The sequence below is a fragment of the Oncorhynchus kisutch genome, linkage group LG23 (genome assembly GCF_002021735.2).
Source record: "Oncorhynchus kisutch isolate 150728-3 linkage group LG23, Okis_V2, whole genome shotgun sequence".
Taxonomy (NCBI): Eukaryota; Metazoa; Chordata; class Actinopteri; order Salmoniformes; family Salmonidae; genus Oncorhynchus; species Oncorhynchus kisutch.
The window spans coordinates 40337962-40350012 of record NC_034196.2 but is presented as its reverse complement, the minus strand read 5'-3'; the positions used below and the strand labels follow the sequence as shown (position 1 = coordinate 40350012).

The 12051-nt window shown below is 39.8% G+C and overlaps 1 long non-coding RNA gene across 1 annotated transcript; it reads right to left on the bottom strand.

The window, feature by feature from the left end:
* Window positions 1–2843: 2843 nt before the first annotated feature.
* On the bottom strand, window positions 2844–5863 carry LOC116356615 (uncharacterized). Its single transcript, XR_004205027.1, has 5 exons — window positions 5683–5863; window positions 5012–5503; window positions 4789–4929; window positions 4628–4654; window positions 2844–4400 (listed from the first exon to the last, which is right to left on the bottom strand). It is a non-coding gene; the product is annotated as an uncharacterized LOC116356615 (long non-coding RNA).
* Between the last annotated feature and the right edge of the window lie 6188 nt (window positions 5864–12051).

The window sequence follows — 12051 nt, the reverse complement described above, 5'->3', positions numbered from 1 at the left end:
CTCCAGTCATTACCATGATCCCATCCTCCCCAATTAAGGTGCCAACAACCTCCTGTGGTGCGTACGGCCCAATACATAACTGGGGCGGAAGTCCCTGCCATCCAGGACTCCTATATCGGGCAGTGTCAGAGGAAGGTCCCTAAAAATCGTCAGACTCCAGCCACCCAAGTTATAGACTGTATACTCTGCTACCACACATCAAATGGTACCGATGCATCAAGTCTGGAAACAACAGGATCCTGAACAGCTTCTACCCCCAAGCCATAAGACTGCTAAATAGTTAACCCTGACTATCAAATCAAGCTTTATTTATACAGCACATTTCAGACATGGAATGCAACGTAAATGTGCTTCACAGGAAACAATAATAATAAAAACAATGAAAATAAAAACATATTTACTACACAACAACCATAAGAGGATAAACGTAAGAATAACAAAAACTGAATGACTAAAAGGAAAAGTAAGGCTAAGAAGGTCTGTTTTAAGATCTCTTGTAAATATGTCTACAGTTTTGTCCCCCCCAGGTTCTCTGGCAGGCTGTTCCAGAGGCTGGAGGCATAGTAAGTAAAGGCTGCTTCTCCATGCCTCTTGGTCCTAGGCTTTGGGATAGTTAAAAGGCCAGTGCCTGAGGAATCTACTGGGAACATAACTTAAAAGCATGTCTGACATGTATTGGGGTCCACAATCGAGAAAGGATTTAAAAACCAATAGAAGAATCTTAAAATGAATTGTAAAACTCCAGACAGCCAGTGCAGACCTTCAAACCAGAGTAATGTGTGCTCTCTGTCTGGTCTTGGTCAGTACTCGTGCTGCAGCATTCTGCTTTGCACTTTACTAATGGCGTTCTTGGATAGACCAGATGGGAGAGCATCAAAGTAGTCAAGCCTGCTTGTAATAAAAGCATGGATGAGTCTCTCTGTATCAGCCTGAGAGAGAAACGGCCGCACCTTGACAATGTTCCTCAGGTGGTAAAAAGCTCTATTGGTCACATTCCTAATGTGTGATTCAAAATTGAGTTCAGATTCTAAAATAATACCTTGGTTTTTTACCTGGTGTTTTGTCTTTATTGCCCATGAATTCAAATGTGCCGTCAGATTTTTTGTGTGCTTTGGCTCCAACAATAAGTACCTCTGCATTAACCCTTTAAGCAGCATTTTTTTTTACTCATCATATACGCTACTATTTATCTCTCCTGTTGCCTAGGCACTTTACCCCTAGTTATATTCATCCAGAATGTATTCAGACCCCTAGACTTTTTCCACATTTTGTTATGTTACAGCTTTATTCTAAAATGTATTAAATTCCTCATCAATCTACACACAATACCCCATAATGACAAAGCAAAAACAGGTTTATATTTTTATTTTATTTACATAGAGTACCAGTCAACAGTTTGGAAACACCTACTCATTCAAGGGTTTTTCTTTATTTTTACTATTTTCTACATTCTAAAATAATAGTGAAGACATCAAAACTATGAAATAACACATATGGAATCATGTAGTAACCAAAAAAGTGTATGTATTTTATTTTTTATTCTTCAAAGTAGCCCCCCTTTGCCTTGATGACAGCTTTGCACACTCTTGGCATTCTCTCAACCGGCTTCACCGGGAATGTTTTCCAACAGTCTTGAAGGAGTTCCCACATATGCTGAGCACTTGGCTGCTTTTCCTTCACTCTGCGGTCCAACTCATCCCAAACCATATCAATTGGGTTTGGGTTGAGGTCGGGTGATTGTGGAGGCCAGGTCATCTGATGTAGCACTCCATCACTCTCCTTGGTCAAATAGCCCTTGCCCTGCCTGGAGGTGTGTTGGTTCACTGTCCTGTTGAAAAACACATGATAGTCCCACTAAGCTCAAAACAGATGGGTATCGCTGCAGAATGATGTGGTAGCCATGCTGGTTAAGTGTGCCTTGAATTCTAAATAAATCACTAACAGTGTCACCAGCAAAGCACCCCCAAACTTACAGCTGTGAGTCTTTCTGGGAAAGTGTCTAAGAGCTTTCCACACCTGGATTGTGCAACATTTGCCCATTATTGTTTAAAAAATTATTCAAGCTCTGTCAAGTTGGTTGTTGATCATTGCTAGACAAACATTTTCAGGTCTTGCCATAGATTTTCAAGCAGATTTCAGTCAAAACTGTAACTCGGTCACTCAGGAACATTCACTGTCTTCTTGGTAATCAACTCCAGTGTAGATTTGGCCTTGTTTAAGGTTATTGTCCTGCTGAAAGGTGAATTCATCTCCCAGTGTCTGGTGGAAAGCAGACTGAACCAGGTTTTCCGCTAGGATTTTGCCTGTGCTTGGCTCCATTCTGTTTCCTTCTTATCCTGAAAAATGCCCATCATTAACGATTACAAGCATACCCATAACATGATGCAACCACCACTATGCTTGAAAATTTGCAGTATTACTTTGCCTTGCTGCACACATGATGCATATTTTGGAATATGTTTTATTCTGTACAGGCTTCTTTCTTTTCACTCTATCAATTAGGTTAGTATTGTGGAGTAACTACAATGCTGTTGATCCATCCTCAGTTTTCTATCACAGCTATTAAACTCTGTAACAGTTTTAAAGTCACCATTGTCCTCATGGTGAAATCCCTGAGCGGTTTCCTTCCTCTCCGGCAACTGAGTAAGGAAGGACGCTTGTATCTTTGTAGTGACGGTGTATTGATACACCATCCAAAGTGTAATTAATAACTTCACCATGCTCAAAGGGATATTCAATGTCAGCAACTTATTATATGACTTGTTAAGCAAATCTTTACTCCAGAACTTATTTAGGCTTTCCAGAACATTGGGGTTGAATACTTATTGACTCAAGACATTTCAGCTTTTCATTTTTAATTCATTTATAAAAATTCCACTTTGACATTGGGGTATTGTGTGTAGGCCAGTGCCAGAAAATTAACATTTAATCCATAAAAAAAAATTCAGGCTGTACCACAATAAAAGATGGAAAAAGTCAAGGGGTGTGATACTTTCTGAAGGCACTGTACCTACCTCAATTACCTCGTACCCTTGCACATGGGCTCGGCCCTGGTGCCTGTGTATTTAGGCAAGTTATCGTTACTCATTGTGTATTTATTTTTACTTTTATTATTATGTGTTATAACTTTTCTATTTTCTTTCTCTCTACATTGTTGGGAAGGGCCTGCAAGGAAGCATTTCACTGTTAGTCTACACCTGTTCATTACGAAGCATGTGACGAATAACATTTTGATAGAAATGTAAAGGTCATTTCCGATTGAGCCAACATATGCAGCGTTTACCGTGAATGCGGCCTCCACAAAAGCGGGAACACTTCCTTAAAATGTCAATCACGCTGTAAAGATCCATTTCTGCGACGACAATTGAACAGAGCCCTTTTAATCTGTGGTCCGGAAGCGGCTCATCAATGTGTGAACTGTTTTTTGGAACGAGGGACGACGTGCTAGGATAGAGCTGCTATTCAATGGAAACATGACACACCCAGGATGTTTTGACACAGGTGGAGTAGCTCAGATCAAATGTAATATAACTTTACACTATTGAGCATTATGAACACGGAACATTGACCTCACACTGTTATTGTATTTTTTGTTTTTGTAGAACAGGGTGCCTGTCACCACTTAGCATGGATCTCTGGTCCACAGATATAGCCAGGCCTAGTCTGTTGAATGGCATATGGTCATTTTCATACAGTACATTCTATATGGACAAGAATGACGCAACTTTTATACAAGCATCTCTCCATCACAGTATGAGACCAATAAAAACACAAGTGTGCCGGACAGAAATTCCAGCGACATTGAACATCTATAGAAATGACTGATGCATAAATCTGTATGTATAAAATACTGACATGAAAATGTAAAAAGGCTTGTAAATATATACTTACTATCTACATATGTATTTTATACAGAGATTAAAACATATATAATGCCATTAAATAGCAAAGTCCTGAAGCTTGCTGTTTGCAGCCAGTGAACCTGTGTAGCAAGCCTGTCCTGATCTCTTGGCTCCTGGTCCATATACATGTTGTAGTCATTTTGGGCACAACCGTTGAATAACCTTACACACAAATCTATGGTCAGGATGTCTCCTCTTCCAGGTGTTCCACCAGGTAAGGGTCCTCTTTATTTAGGGCCTGGTAGAGCTGTTCCTGTGCACGAGGTCCCTTCCTCACAATCATGTCCAGAAGGGCCTTGTTCCTCTGGATCCGTGAACTCATGTTGTCAATCTTCTCAGCGCTCCACATCGTTCAGTACGTTACAGTCCTGAAGCTTGAGGAGTGTGGGCTGCAATTCACCCATGCGTTCCTCCAGTTTCACTCTGTGTTTTGTTATGAAGTCCCCTCCTGAGAGAGTAGGAGGATTGGCAGGAGGGGCTACAGGGCAGGGCCGGACGCTGAGAGAGGGAAAACACTATTTGTAAAATACAGTTTAGGATGATTAAATCAAGATGTATGCAAGACTTTGAAGATAAATTATGACCTCAAGTCAATATTATTTTTACTACACAGGAGCAGCACTACGAATCAGATTTCTTTAATTCCATAATGTCTTTGTTTATCATTGTAATATCATTAAATTGTGATGTTTAAAATGGTAAATCTCAGTGGAATATCAAGTTACCTGTAGAGATGATTTCTGTTGGTGAAACTGCGAATGAGAAAATAAGACCGTCTGATTAACGGTGATATAAGACTGCGTCCATTATAACCAAAACTTATGATATAAAGATGTACTAATTCAATAACAACAACTGCAATACTAGTACAGCAACATTGTGTTACCTGGAAGCCAGACAAGTCTATCCCACACAGACTCTGCACCATCATTTTCTTTCAGGAGAAGATCAACTTGTTCAACAACAGTTTGTAAGAACAACTGAAATGTTGGGATGTAGTTTTCATAGTTTTCGTAGTTTTCAAATGCTGCATCCAGGTGTAAAATACAGTTCGTCAGTTATATAATTTGAATGTGCAAATACATTTTCATTCTCATATCAGATATCACCTTTGGTCTTATTTGATGATCATCTGTAAGATCAGTGGAGAGGGTGTATTGTTGCTTTGGGATTAGTTGGCAGTGAGCGTTAGTTTCAATGCAGGTTTCTTGGTCTCCATTCCTTCTCTTCCACTCCTCCTGTACCTTTGAATGTTTTCATAAAATAACATTTTGTTATCCAATGTTTAAACTATAACACATTATCCAAGTATTAATGTTACCAAAACATGCAAATTCCAGCCAACGTATTGGTTGACACCTCTAATCTATTCACCTCCCTGATCATAACATTTCTGGGAAGCAACAACACATTAAGGATGGACCTCTTCTTAGGAACAACTGGGAGTTTGTAGAATAACAAGATAAGTGCACGTATAGGGACAGTGGGTGAGTCATCTTCCCTGACGATGCCATAAGCAGAGAATCCATTGATGTTTAATATGAACATGTTTTTTCGGTTATCCATCACATGGGCTACAGACAGGAAGTCACATTCACCCTCTGGGAAAGAAAAAGAACATGTGGTGCTTATTTCTCTGACTTGATTAGCAATGATGAGTAATGATAACAGCTAAATTATGAGATATCAAACAATTATTACAATAGGCTCATTCGGAATGACAGTGGTCTTGAAGCACTATGTCTTTCATGAAATTGTCACTCATTAGAATGAAACTCACAGTGTGGGAGTTGTAGTTGACAGATAGACCCTTTAAGGCATGTGAATTTGAACAGGGGTCCCGCAGGCCTCTTGCCTCTCTGTGCTAGAAGCCTCCTGTCCCAGGGGACTGTCCAATAGAGCACTTTCCCCTCCCCCTCCATCCCAAACCCACTTTGGAACAGACCTGCACTGGGGCACTTGAACCTGCTTAGAGTATATGACAATGACGTGGCATCATGATATGTTCGTTTTACATTCTTGAAAAAAATGATCAATTTCAACATGTTATCCTCTCATATAAATGGAAAAGAAGAACAAGTTACTGGTATGCTCCCCTGCTCTCCTCATATATCTCTGTTACCAAGTTATCAGGAGATGTCTAAAATGTCAAAACAATACCAGTAGATATTGAACCCATAGATAAAATATATGTATTATAACTTCTCACTTTCTTTCTTGTCAGTGAGGATCTTATATTACCTGGAGAGGGTCAGTCATACGCATGGCTTGGTCGACCTTTCCTAATACATTCCTTAATAATTGCTCCTTGGTATCAGTAAAGCTTTGAGACAGATTCACTTCGATACGTTCCTCGATCTCCTCTTCCTTTGATCGTTCGCTAAGATAAAGGACGACTGGGAAGGCATGACAGGGCATGGTCTACAGAGGGAAATTTGGGTTACAGGAAGAGAGGAGAATCTACAAAACAGATAGCAAAGAGTGCAAATTGTATTTAGTTAGTTATTAGTCTAGAACTGAGGTAGCAGGACAATGACATGAGGAACATCTCATTTCCTCTTCTAGATCTATTACTGAGAGGGGAGGGGTGGATGACAAACACTGTAGTTACCCTCTATAGAAGTGTTACCTGTGCTTCTGATATACATTATCAAGGAGGAACTTGGAGCATAAACATTATATATTCATTAACATTCTATCATTTTTATTTCACCTTTATTTAACCAGGTAGGCAAGTTGAGAACAAGTTCTCATTTACAATTGCGACCTGGCCAAGATAAAGCAAAGCAGTTCGACACATACAACGACACAGAGTTACACATGGAGTAAAACAAACATACAGTCAATAATACAGTATAAACAAGTCTATATACGATGTGAGCAAATGAGGTGAGATAAGGGAGGTAAAGGCAAAAAAAAGGCCATGGTGGCAAAGTAAATACAATATAGCAAGTAAAACACTGGAATGGTAGATTTGCAATGGAAGAATGTGCGAAATAGAAATAAAAATAATGGGGTGCAAAGGATCAAAATTAATTAATTAATTAAATACAGTAGGGAAAGAGGTAGTTGTTTGGGCTAAATTATAGGTGGGCTATGTACAGGTGCAGTAATCTGTGAGCTGCTCTGACAGCTGGTGCTTAAAGCTAGTGAGGGAGATAAGTGTTTCCAGTTTCAGAGATTTTTGTAGTTCGTTCCAGTCATTGGCAGCAGAGAACTGGAAGGAGAGGCGGCCAAAGAAAGAATTGGTTTTGGGGGTGACTAGAGAGATATACCTGCTGGAGCGTGTGCTACAGGTGGGAGATGCTATGGTGACCAGCGAGCTGAGATAAGGGGGGACTTTACCTAGCAGTGTCTTGTAGATGACATGGAGCCAGTGGGTTTGGCGACGAGTATGAAGCGTGGGCCAGCCAACGAGAGCGTACAGGTCGCAATGGTGGGTAGTATATGGGGCTTTGGTGACAAAACGGATTGCACTGTGATAGACTGCATCCAAAAACGTAAATCTACTCCACATTTCTTTGCTCTGTTTCATCAGAGTGACCTGTAGCAGATCTGTAACAGTCAGCGTTGTGGGTCCCTTTATATATATATAAAAAAAAGAAAACAGAACAATTAAAAATCTCTCACGTGGAGAGCACTCCAAAGAGCAAAGCCTAAATGCCAAGACCAAATGTCTTAGGATGGGGGGAAATATGGACAGCAGGCAGTGAGCCAGGTGACTCAAAAATCTCTTAAACTCTTCTGCGTTTAGCATCTCTAGAGTAGTGAGGAGAAGATCTGGAACAAATGGCATTGTGGGGCACATTTCAGTGGCTTTGCTGCTCAACCGCTTTTTGTCCAAGGCACTCAAAGAACTACTAATCAAGCTGATGTATTCTCCTTTGTCACAGGAAACTCTGCTAGACGAGGATGGTGTTCTGACATGAAGATTGTTTAATGAGAGACTGCGTTTCAGCATCCCTTTTAGTTGAGGTTTGATATTGGGGTAAAGGCCATCTGTGAGCAAGAAAGAGAGTGAAAACAGGTTATTGTTTTGCAGTAGATGACTTCTTACTGAATAATCAGTGTTGAACTATTGAAGAGTTTAATTCCAAAATGCTAGATATCCATTTTCAGAAATGTTGTTAAATTAGCTTTTATTGTTAAAATAAATTATGAAAGAAATTGGTGTGTTCTTTTCACTATGTAATCATTGCATGGGGTTGTTCAATGACAGATTAAACAAATACATGTCTATCACTTGATGGTTTCATTTCAGATAGACAAATAATCATGTTATTTAGCTAAATGCTATATATCTGCCTCACTCAGATAAATAAGTAGTTCTGCTGGGTTTTACACAGTCAAATGCATCAAATAACTAAACATTTTATAAAGAAATGTACAAATGATACATTGTGACACACAAATATTAATTAAATAATTCAAAACATTTACATTTTAGTCACTTAGCAGATGCTCTTATCCAGAGCGAATTACAGTAAGTGCATTTATCTGAAGATAGCTATGTGAGACAACCACATCACAGTCAAATATACAGGATACAAACATTCCACAATAAATATATAGTGTTTTGCAACAACAACAAAAAATAATTTTCGCACACATCTAAAATCTCAATTAAAAATCTGAGAACAGTAATACTTTACACACACGAAGACACCCATATATGCTATATTGTATTTACTTTGCCATCATGGCCTTTTTTGCCTTTACCTCCCTTCTCACCTCATTTGCTCACATTGTATATAGACTTGTTTATACTGCATTATTGACTGTATGTTTGTTTTTACTCCATGTGTAACTCTGTGTCGTTTTATCTGTCGAACTGCTTTGCTTTATCTTGGCCAGGTCGCAATTGTAAATGAGAACTTGTTCTCAACTTGCCTACCTGGTTAAATAAAGGTAAAATAAAATAAATAAATAAAAATATGCAATCATTTCTGATGAAAAAAAAAATGTAATTGTGGATATAGCGTTTTGGAAATAAAGTTAAATTATTTGTCATACTTTTTCAGCAGTTGAAAATAAAACTGAATGACAGACATAATTGTATGTTAGCATAGATCTCATGCACTTCAACCTGCTCTCTCAGGAAGTGGCGGTGATGTCTATGATATCACAGGTCTCATATTCTTCATCTTCAGGAATGGTTATGTGCCGTGGAGCTGAAGTGGCGGTAATGTCTATGACATCACAGGTCTCATATTCTTCATCTTCTCCTTCAGGAATGATTATGTGAGGTTGTGGTGACCCCCAAACTAGATCATCATAGCACATGACGACATATACTTCACCTGCACCTTCTTCAATGTCATCATAGGTCTCCTGGTCTCCACTTGCTCCAGGGGAAGTCAGTAAAGCCTTTAGAGCATGGAATAACTTGTCTGTAGTTTATCTCTAACTTTTTTGCAAGATCAAACTGTTTTAAATTCCTCAGGATCCTGAGTGTGATCTTCACAGCGTCCTCAGGGCCGAAGCTCTGCACCATCTATCCACTGTGTCCTGCCTGTCAGGGTCATCCAGCTGGCTCTCTGGGATGGGGGGGAAATATGGGCAGACTGAAATTGCTCCAGGTTTCCTCCTCTCTCAGTCAACTCCTCCAGAGTGGCCAGCATCTGTAGCTCCTTAGCAGGCAGCATTATGGTTCCTTAAAACATCCAAACAGGTGAATTGCCTATGACATGTAAACTAGAAACGGATATAATTTGAGCAAAGAACATGAACACATCCGTACTGTTAGTAGAATATACTAGAATCTTTCAACTGGTCTCAATATCAAATTTAATCATTAGACAGATTAATTTGGGAACTGCCAACACACACACTCACATTTTGCATACAGTATATTACAGTCTCTTACATTTTAGATTTTAGTCATAGCAGCCACTCTTATCCAGAGCGACTTATTAAGATAGCTACAGATGTAGGATCTTAATTTGACCAGTTTCTCACAGCAGGAAAATAATCCTGCAGCAACATGAAATGTGAATGATTGTGTGGAGTGTAATTAATTTACATTTGTGTAGGGGTTGATCAATTTTTTATTAGGGCAAATCAAGTGGAACATGTAAAGTGAAAATTACAAACAGAAGCTTAAACCTTGAATCCACTAAGTTCGCATTTTCTGCTGTGCAGGAAATTTCCTGCAACAATAGGGTAATACAATTAAGATCCTACATCTGTAGGTGAGACACAGTCCTAGTAAGTAAAATGTTCCTCAATAAAGAAGTTATCTGCAGCTCTAGTAGGAATAGACAAGTGCAGTTTTATTTTTTTTTGCTCTGCACTTTTAAAAGGTCCAGTATGTAGCTTTGAGAGCGACCGGCCAAATGTTATAGATCTATCATTCTCATTGAAAGCAAGTCTGATATGCAGTAGATCCATTCTATGTGCACAATTTCTATGCATCACATCCTTAAAGGCCAACCTCAGAGGAAATTGCCACACCTATTTCGGAGAAGGGGCTAGCTGCATCCCAATATGGTGACCTGAGTATGGGCGAGTGGGTGTATCAAAAGTTGGCGTGTGGGAAAAAAGTGGGTGTGTCAAAAGGAAAGTAGTGGGTGTGTCAAAAGGAAGGTAGTGGGTGTGTCAAAAGGAAAGGAGTGGATGTGTCAAAAGGAAAGGAGTGGGTGTGTCAAAAGGAAAGGAGTGGGTGTGTCAAAAGGAAAGTAGTGGGTGTGTCAAAAGGAAAGGAGTGGGTGTGTCAAAAGGAAAGGAGTGGGTGTGTCAAAAGGAAAGTAGTGGGTGTGTCAAAAGGAAAGGAGTGGGTGTGTCAAAAGGAAAGTAGTGGAAAAGAGTGGTTGTGTCAATGGGAAAGCAGTGGGTATGTTGAAAAGAGTGGGTGTTTCAAAAGGAAAGGAGTGGGTGTGTCAAAAGGAAAGGAGTGGGTGTGTCAAAAGGAAAGTAGTGGGTGTGTCAAAAGGAAAGTAGTGGGAGTGTGGAAAAGAGTGGGTGTGTCAAAAGGAAAGCAGTGGGTATGTTGAAAAGAGTGGGTGTTTCAAAAGGAAGGTAGTGGGTATGTCAAAAGGAAAGTAGTGGGTGTGTCAAAAGGAAAGTAGTGGGTGTGTGGACAAGAGTGGGTGTGTCAAACGGAAAGGAGTGGGTGTGTCAAAAGGAAGGTAGTGGGTGTGTCAAAAGGAAAGTAGTGGGTGTGTGGACAAGAGTGGGTGTGTCAAACGGAAAGTAGTGGGTGTGTCAAAAGGAAGGTAGTGGGTGTGTCAAAAGGAAAGTAGTGGGTGTGTCAAAAGGAAAGTAGTGGGTGTGTCAAAAGGAAGGTAGTGGGTGTGTCAAAAGGAAAGGAGTGGGTGTGTCAAAAGGAAAGTAGTGGGTGTGTCAAAAGGAAAGTAGTGGGAGTGTGGAAAAGAGTGGGTGTGTCAAAAGGAAAGTAGTGGGTGTGTCAATGGGAAAGCAGTGGGTATGTTGAAAAGAGTGGGTGTGTCAATGGGAAAGCAGTGGGTATGTTGAAAAGAGTGGGTGTTTCAAAAGGAAAGTAGTGGGTGTTTCAAAAGCATTCTGCTTTTACGGTTTTGATTTAGCAGTTTTTTTTCCCTCTTCCATTTCTTACCATGCAATACCATTCATTGAGCTACCATACTGATGTTTTTAAGCCAGAGGATGAGTCTGAGTCGTATTTCGCTGTTAATTTTACACAAATAATTGTACATTTTACGTTATAAAACTGACGATTGTTTATCTTTGACTTAAGTATTGATGACGGGTGTTCTGTTGCTTCATGCGTTGTATGCGTGTGATCAAGTATGACTTTCAACCAGATATTGGCTACTTCCCATGCAGTTGCCAGACAGTAGCACTTGTCAAGCGGGAGCAAAGGGCACTGTGTCCCGGTGTTGTTGCCGTTCATGCCCTCCCCATTGAATAGTAGACTGTACAGTGCATTCGGAAAGTATTCAGACCCCTTGACTTTTTCCACATTTTGTTACGTTACTGACTTATTCAAAAATGGATTCAAAATGTTTTCCCCTCATCATTCTACACACAATACCCCATAATGACAAAGCGAAAACAGATTTTTAGATTTTTTTCTTCTAATTTATTACAAATTAAAAAACATGCTATTGCTATGAGACTCGAAATTGAGCTCAGGTGCATCCTGTTTCCATTGATCATCCTTGCGATGTTT